Source organism: Rhincodon typus, chromosome 35 (assembly GCF_021869965.1).
Source record: "Rhincodon typus isolate 14 chromosome 35, sRhiTyp1.1, whole genome shotgun sequence".
Classification (NCBI taxonomy): domain Eukaryota; kingdom Metazoa; phylum Chordata; class Chondrichthyes; order Orectolobiformes; family Rhincodontidae; genus Rhincodon; species Rhincodon typus.
Window position 1 is genome coordinate 4,609,857 of NC_063366.1, and position 6,523 is coordinate 4,616,379.

Consider the following 6,523-nt stretch of genomic DNA (forward strand, 5'->3'; position numbering starts at 1 on the left):
AAGAATTCCTGGTGTTATTCTCAATATCTATCTTGGGTTTGTCTGGCAAAAATGACCATGTCGGAGGTTCCTCAAGAAGATCTAAACTCAAGTCAATGTTCTAAGTGCTGTCTGAATCACTCGATCCATGTGGGGAGCCTGATGCCACTGGACAGATCATCGACTTGTTTGATCAGTGATGAACATCTTCCCAGTACTAAGACATCACAAGTTCCATATTCCATAAGGAAGGAGATCAATGTCTCAGCATGAAAACAGCTGACCGAAGAGAGGAATTCCAGGAACAGCTCATGACCAATCTGTAAATCTTCACACATCCAACTCAATTCCCAAACAGTGGGATCAATATAAAGTGAGCTGGACTGAACTCCAGACAATTGGGTTGAAGCATCATCATCAGGACTGGCTCAGTGAAAATGACATTGAAATATGTGACCTCCTGGAATAAGAACGATCGGCCTTCATTGCTGGATAGAACAATCCAAGGTCGCAACTAAAGGAAGCAACATTTCAACAAGATTTTTGAAGACATCAAGATCATCTCCAAACTGAGGTCAAATGGACAAGATCTTCTTCATTCATTGGATAATGTTTCACTTCTTTAGGGTGACAATTCTGACAGTTAACGCTACAACACTAGAAAAATTCAACCATGAATCCACAAGGTCAGCTTTTACCCTCCAGTCAATCCCTAGGGTCCTGTGGTATAATCTATAAGTGAGTCACCATTGATGGGAGAGCTACAACCAACAAACAGATGAGAAACAACAAAGCCTGCAGTTCATCTAGTATTCAAGCTGAGGGTTACAAAGGTCTTAGCTTACATCAAGACTGTTTGAATACATCTTATGGATTTGGCAGGCAAAAGAACCCACTCCAGACTTCAGAGATTCAGCAATTATAATGGTATTCAATGAAGGGAGATAAATCATGCTGCAGAAACTATTGAAGTTTTCCCCTCCTGTACAGAGTGTGGTGCGTCCTAACACACACTTTTCTGAATCACCTACTTGCTGTGGGTGAGGAAATCCTCCCAGAGACAGAATGACATCTGTGCATGAGCAGGAACTTGTACTTACTGAAAGATCTTCTTGTTGACATTTGGAGAGGTGTTCCCAGGTTAAACTGTCTTTTTTGAAACAATGGACTGATGGTGGGAGAGGTTTGAGACAGTCAGTGCTTCAGAATGACAGCTCCCCTGTGTGAGCACTAGAGGGTAAACAACACAGACAGATTTCAGTGCAACAGAAGCAGGTGATCCAGCTCCAAGTCCTTGTGGAGACTTCAGTGTATGGTGAGAGACGAGGAATAGGTGAAACAATCCTGACACACATCGCACTGAAAGGGTTTGTCTCCTGTATGTGTTTGCTGATGTTCCAAGAGATCCAACAACTATGTGAAGGCTTTATTGCAGAACTCACAGTGATAGGATTTCTCTGCTGCACGAGTGCAATTGTGTTTGCGAAGTGTTGATAGTCGTGAAAATGATTTGTCACACAACTCACACGAGAACGGTTTCTCCCCTGTGTGAATGCGTTGATGTGTGAGGAGGTGCGATGACTGTGAGAATGATTCTTTACATATCTCGCAGGCGAATGGTTTCTCACCTGTGTGAATGCGTTGGTGTCTGCGGAGGGTCGATGAGTTTAAAAACGCTTTATGCAAACTTCACATCTAAATGGTTTCTCCCCTGTGTGAATGCGCTGATGTTCCCTAAGGTTTGATGGTGTTGACAATGATTTGTTCACACATTGCACAGGTCCATTTCTTCTCTGGTGTGTACGTGTTGGTGCATGAGGTATTGTGTTGAATTTGAGAATGATTTATTGCAGAACCCACATGGGAATGGCTTCTCCCCAGTGTGGATGTGTTGGTGCGTGCAAAGGTTTGATAACCGTGAGACTGATTTATTGCACACCTGACACGTGAATGCCTTCTCCCCTGTGTGAATGTGTTGGTGTCTGCGAAGGTTTGATGGTCATGAGAATGATTTGTCACACACCTCACATGTGAAAGATCTCTCCCCTGTGTGAATGAGTTGGTGACGAAGGAAGTCAGATGAGGACAAGAATGACTTGTCACAGACCTCACAAGTAAATGGTTTCTCTTCCATGTGAATTGCAACAAAAAAATCACGCTTGTGCATTAAGGAATCTTGCGAAATGGGGAATCCATGCAGACCTCCTCACACACCTCATTCTCGATCAACTCCTCCCCTGTAGGAACGAGTCAGTGGTTCATGAGGCTCGGTGAATGATTGAAGCTCTCTCTATCTTGAAGCCATTGACACTTCTTCACTGTCTCACCTTGACTGATCACCCACAGCAGAACCTTCAGAAAGGTTGGTTCTGATGGAAGGCTCCACACCACTGACCAGTTTCAGATCTGATGATATGTCAATGTTCCCCTGGCCCGACCAATTTCCAGCTGATGGTTTCACTGACCAACCTTCTCTGAGTTGAGCAGTGCTGCAAAAGGACTGGATGTCTTCCCACAGTTGTGCAGTTGTTCCTTGGATGATGGTCAGCATCGATCTGCAGTGTCTATCCTGTCTGTATTCTCTGGTGTAGTATGGTGCAATCCTTCTGTAAAACAGGAAAAGGAAACATGATTTCCTCCAACTCCCTCTTCTTTGCTGAAGGAGCTCACTCCTCAGTTAGAGACTCTTCAACACTGAGTGCCAGTCTGCTATTTCCCTATGTGGAGGAAGAGATGCAATATATTTCTTTTTCCTCACTTGACTATCATATGCCCTCTGTTTTCAGCAGGGACACTGGACAGTGACCAGGAGCAGTCAATGTGACTACTTTTTTTCCTCCACCCAGACAAACATTTATCCAGGCACTATTACGGCACCCATTGGGTGGAGTGTAAAATGGGTTATCAGCTCACTGAGATTAAGTTCTGCAGGTGGAAAACAGTTTTCGTCTTACAGAATGTCCTCAATGTAAAAACACGCAAGAGAAATATTAAAAATTTGATGGAGATTTTTGCATTTTTCCTATGTTTTCCAGAAATATTTGAAGAAAACATACTGAGCTTGAAGTTTAGGAAAATACTGCTTTCAGGTTGGAGGATCTAACTGACCAAAGATGTAGGTTTGAAAAAGGATCTGAAAATTTCAGTGAGGGATTCCAGAGTTTAGGGCCACGCAGCTGAAGGCATGACCACCAACAGCGGAAGATAAAAACTGCAGGTGCCACAGAGCCTAAAATTTGATGAGTGAAGAAGTCTTCGAGGGTTAGAGGACTGAGTTTATTGTAAACCTTGTTTGAGGAATTATCACTTTCACCTAATTCTAAAGATGTGTGTTCAGGTCCCACACCAGGATTTATACACTGAAGCTGACATTGCAGGGCAGTAATGAAGGAGTGCTGTACTGCCAGAGAGACCATCTTTCAGATGTAACATGACAGTAGATGCTTTCTACTCTCTCTATGATGCCATGGCAATATTTGAAAGAACAGTAGGGGATTGGAAAAAAAGATGTATCAAGGAGTTACATCATGTCAAAGCTTTTTGTCTTGCACTCATCAAGAAAAGTAAAGAAAAAAACAACATTTATGCGCTAAGAGATGAGTGTGCTGATTAGTTGGCAAGGGACTCTGATTGGTAGAGCTGTTGCTCTGGAAAATGTACCTGTTAATGATGACTGACAGTTAACTGCAAATTTTTGTTTATATTATCAACCTGGTATGTTTACTCTGATTGGTTAAGGCATTTCCCTGAAAAATGAAACAGCAGAGAATGGCCAGTAGCTGTTTTGTTGAATTGATACATGCACAATGTGTGTACATGTTCTTTCTGTCTGTAAAAAGGAGAATACTGTCTGTTAATATATACTACTTCCAGGACCCATAAGTCCAACACACAGTCAGCCAGACTGGCAACCTTAAGTTAGTTGTCAGCACAATTCTTAACGTGTTGAGGAGTTTGCAAATGTAAATAACAACAAACATTGTTCAGTTGTAGAATCACAACTAACGTCAGATGCTATGCTTTGGGGTTTGTAGACATGGTCTAGATGGGTATGGTCAATACCTCGCCTGTTGTGAGCAGCTGATGGGATATGCTATGAGGTATGATCAGACTATTTGAGCTGACAAATAAGACATCATACTGGCATTGAAATTACTACATTACTCAGTTTTGTGATGGGCAGAATGGGCTAGATTTTCCAGGGAGTGGCAATTTCACGCTCCTTACTTTTGTGTGAAAGAAGGGAGATCTGCATTTCTGAATGGAAAATGCCATTCAGATCTCCTTCAGAAATGCACAGCCATTCCTCCATTCTGGCAGTTCTGTCATAATGTAGACTGTCAGATGAAGGTAAATTGCACCATATTTTCACAGCGGTAAGCTGCCTTGTTTTAAAACGTAAAGGTCCTGACAGCCAAGTATATTATGCACATATATTAAATTTCTGTTTGCACTTCAGCCCCTGGCTCCTAATCTGCAGTACCCCATGCAGGGAGAGGTGGGTAGGTCAGACAGCATCCTTTGTGGACCTGCTTCTGGGCCTGGCCAAGATGACCAATGAGTCCAGGCAGCCGCCTGAGGAGAGTGTCAGAGTTTCCAACTGCTTTCCCCTCTTTCACAGCTACATACACGATGTTCACTGAGAGGGAGCATGCAGTGTCTACCGGTATGACAGAGACCTTTAGAGATGGTGGGTACTGCACGGGTCGGGGTGCATCATTATTTTGATTTGATAAGTTTCCCTGCTATTTCTATAAGTTTCCATTCACCACTTGATTTTGTTTATGTTACAGAGCCCACCAGGGGCTGTCTAATCCATTAAAGTTTATTATTTTATGAGAGTAGACATATAAGGTAATTGTGATGTTAGAGTGCTGGGAGCATAAGGTGCCATATGGGTAATGTGTTGTCTGCCAAGTGGGCAGGATGCCACATAAGTAAGGTGGAAGATGGCAATAGATTAGGGTGCCAGGTCATAGAATCCAGATAATTCAGGAATAGGTTGCCAATTGGGTAAGATGCCATTTTGGTCGGGGCTGCCATGCTGGTATGGGGGCATGGCACCAGCAGGGGGGGTTATCTTGCTGGGGCAGGGGTAGTGTGCCAACTGAGTAGGGTACCAAGGTGCATAGGGAACGGGGGGGAGCTAAGTGTTTGAGGGATGTAAATGTCAGGGGTTGGGAGTCTACTGTGGTGGAGATTCTTGAAAGTGCGCCTTTCTGATCTAGTGTACACATTTTGAGAATCCAAATGACTTGCCAGATTTTTTGCACATGTCTCTCAGAGTTGCGAGGCCTCAAGGCCAACCTGGATATACAGATCAGTAAACAGAATGAAAGGTCAGGAATAGTTATCCTTAACAAGTTAGGTCCAAATTTTTTTGCATTTGACCTGCAGCTTAGCCTGATTGGACAGCCTTACTCGAACACTTTATAAATGGACATGGATAAGTTAGGCAAATGGGCCAAAATTTGGCAGACGGCGTTTAATGTGGATAAATGTGAGGTTGTCCATTTTGACCTGAGGAATAGAAAGGTAACTTATTATCTAAATGGAGAGGAACTTGAGGCACTTTGGTGCAGAGGGATCTGTGTGTCCTGTTGCATGAATTGCAGAAAACTAATATGCGGGTACAGCAGGTAACAGGGAAGGTAAATAGAATTGCAGCATTTATTGCTAAAGGAATAGCATATAAAAATAGGAAAGTGTTTTGCAACTGTATAAGGCATTGGGGTAGATCTCATATTGAATACTGTGTACAGTTCTGGTCTCCTGACTTGAGGATGGATTTAATTGCATTGCAGGAAGTTTAGAGAAGGTTCACTTGATTAATTCCAGAGATGAAAGTCTTGTTTTATAAGGAGAGACTGAGCAGTTTAGGCTTATACTTACCAGAGTTTAGAAGAATGAGAGGGGATCTAATTGAGGTATAAAAGATGCTAAATGGGATCAACAAAGTAGATATAGAGCAGATGTTCCTTTATGGGGCAATCTAGAACAAAAGAATATAGTTTTAGGGTAACGGTGGAAGATTTAAAACAGTGATGGAAGAGGAATTACTTTCCTCAAAGGTTTGTGAATCTCTGGAATTTGCTAACCCAGAGTACGGTGGACACTGGGACATTGAGTAAATTTAAGAAGGAGATCAACAGGATTTTAATTGGTAACAGGTTGAATGGCGATGGCGAGCAGCAGAAAAGTGGAGTTCAGGCTAAAATGAGTTCAGCCATGATCATATTAAATAGCGAAGCAGATTTGATGGACTGAATTGCCTGCCCCTGCTCCTAGTTCTTACGTAGAAGATTTCAGAAACTGAAGTTGTTTTGAATGTCATTTAAAATTTACCTGAGTCAACTCTTGGATGAATTGCTCAAAGTTAAACCAGCCTGTTATGACAGCACAACCTCCAGGGATCCACAACCCCTCCCAGAGGTGGTTCCTTTCCTGGGTTGCTGTTCTAATAATTATGCTCTGACATCTCCTCCTCCTCCTCCTCACCCCAATCAGATTCCTCACTGCCGTTCATCCTCCGTCCATACTGTGG

General features: G+C 42.8%; 1 protein-coding gene across 1 annotated transcript in view; it reads right to left on the reverse strand.

Moving 5' to 3' along the window:
- Positions 1 to 1,379, reverse strand: part of LOC109936038 (zinc finger protein 271-like) — a 15,278-nt gene extending 13,899 nt beyond the window's left edge. Inside the window, exon 1 of the mRNA XM_048616815.1 lies at positions 1,080 to 1,379. The gene's annotated coding sequence lies outside the window, so the exon portion shown is untranslated. The remainder of the gene's footprint in view (positions 1 to 1,079) is intronic.
- Between the last annotated feature and the right edge of the window lie 5,144 nt (positions 1,380 to 6,523).